The sequence below is a fragment of the Orycteropus afer genome, unplaced genomic scaffold, assembly GCF_000298275.1.
Source record: "Orycteropus afer afer isolate SDZICR_OR568_19922 unplaced genomic scaffold, OryAfe1.0 scaffold00045, whole genome shotgun sequence".
NCBI lineage: Eukaryota > Metazoa > Chordata > Mammalia > Tubulidentata > Orycteropodidae > Orycteropus > Orycteropus afer.
This window is the reverse complement of record NW_006921632.1, coordinates 14,824,128-14,826,372: the sequence shown is the minus strand read 5'-3', so window position 1 is coordinate 14,826,372 and position 2,245 is coordinate 14,824,128. Positions and strand designations below refer to the sequence as shown.

Sequence of the window (2,245 nt, the reverse complement as noted above, 5' to 3'; positions counted from 1 at the left end):
AGAAGGGACCATTCCCTGGAGAAGGATGTCATGCTTGGTAGGGTGGAGGGTTGACGTAAGAGGGGGAGGCCTTCAACGAGATGGATTGACATGGTGGCTGCAATGATGGGCTCAAGTATAGCAGGGATCATGGAGCTGGCATGGGATCAGGCAGTGTTTCCTTCTGCTGTGCATTGGGTCGCTATGTGTTGGAAACAACTCGACGGCACCTAACAACAACAACAACAACAATACATCTTTGGAATGTCAGAAATTGAATTTATACAATACAAAGTTAACACACCATTCTCTAACCTAAGTTTATTTGAAAATTTTAGATTTTGTAAATTTTGAGTATTTTCCTGAGGTTTTCAATTTTTCCACTTCACACAAATATCTTGCCTTGTGAAGCTGTCATTTGATAAGTCTAGCCGTCAGTAAAAACTTAATGGTGACATCAATTATTCATAATCCTCAGCTTCCAAAAGGTTATGAAATTAATAATACTTTATAAGGGTCGAGTTCAGCTAATAGCTTCATACTCTAGTTCCTAGTTAACTCATATATACTTATCAGAACTTGAGAATCAATAATAGAGTTTGTCTTCTTGTCATCACCACTTTCTTGGATAAGCAGTTTTGCTGAGCAAATAACGTTTGGATTTAAGTTAACGACCATTTTCTGTCTTGTATAGTAATTAATTAACTAATCCAGGCAACAGATTGAAAACAAGAAAATACGTCTCCTGGTGGCATAACAAGAATGCTGAGAGCCAGTCAAGGTTTTTAATCCCAGCATTTCTATTTGTTATGTGACGTTGATAAAAAAAAAAAAAATCATTTAAACCAATATTTACCTCTTATTTAAGATGTGGATAATACTTAAAATCTCCTGTGAGCAGCAAGATAAATACTGCTGAGGCAATTTATTTTATAAATTGCTAGATAGATCACAAATATGAAGTGCTAAGTCCTGTTAACTGTAATCACTTCACGTGTGTTTGAAACTTATTATGGGGTGAAGTTCTAAGGGTCTAAGTAACTTTTCCAAATAGGCATTGGTAGCAAATGGTGATACTAGAATGGGGATTCAGGTCCTCTAACTCCTAAACCAGTGTTCTCTTTTTGTGCCTAACATTGTAGCTATACCTCTTCAAATTTGTACCATCCAAAAGTCTGGCAGGCATTCTTTCTTAGCATGTCTAAATGTCAGTCATGTTACTTTGGCTAGAGAGTCCTTTTAAATTCCATACAAGTTACAAAGTATAAGAAATAATTTCATATATTTATTGTATTCTTACTGTAATTCAGATATTACTTTACATATTGTGGTAGTTGTTTATGTGTCAATTTGGCTGGGCCTGGTTCAGTGGCTGGGCAGTTAGATGTAGTATTCCCCATGACAAGTCTAGCAATCAACTCCATGGTGGAATCTACTGTGAGCAGCTGAGTAGTTGCCTTAGGGATGTGGTCTGCTTCCTGTATATAAGGAGAAGCCTTGGAGAACAGTCTCTGGCTTATTATGGCATGCTTGAACCCTGCATGTAGCCGTGTCATTGTTCAGCAGCCTGCCATACTCTGCTGACCTTGGGACTTTCAATGGACTTGAATTAATGGCCTACTGTGTGGTTTGGTACCATTGGGATTTTGCCGTTTTATTTGTCAACCTTGGGCTTGTCAGTCTCATCAGCCAGCAGCTGCCTGAGTGAAGAAAAGCCTCTAGCTTCAGTGGGTTAGGAGCAAGAGGCAGAGCTGAAGCCCAAGATTGAGGAGCTTTCACCCAGCCCCCAGAGCATGGCACTTGGAACTCAGACTTAAAGCCTCCAAACTGTGAGAGAATAAACTCCTGTTTGTTCAAGTCATCCCATTTGTGGTGTATTTTCTGTCAGAGTGGCACTAGGTAACCAAAACAGATATATTATCTATTTTACCTTGTCTTACAAACTTTTGGATATCTGCCTTATTAGCTCCAATTTATAGATAAGTAAACCACAGTTCAGAAAAGTCAAGTGATTGAAGTTGCACAGCTGCCAAGGGGCAGAACTGGATTCCAACCTAAGGCTAACTGTCCATATTTTTCCCCCTTATTTTACTCTGCCTCTGTGCACAGTAATCATACATTAATCAATATCTTTCGTGTTCAAGCAATATAAACCTTAAAAAAAAGTACTTTATGTCCTCAATTCTTTCTTGTCTACAAAAATGTCATCTGCAGCATTGAACTCAAAGAAGAACTAAATGTGGCTCAGGCTTCTCTCTCCCTCTCT

The 2,245-nt window shown here is 38.7% G+C and overlaps 1 protein-coding gene across 1 annotated transcript in view; it reads left to right on the top strand.

The window, feature by feature from the left end:
* PDZRN4 (PDZ domain containing ring finger 4) overlaps positions 1-2,245 on the top strand; it is a 591,189-nt gene that overhangs the window by 456,345 nt on the left and 132,599 nt on the right. The gene's annotated exons all lie outside the window — the stretch shown is intronic.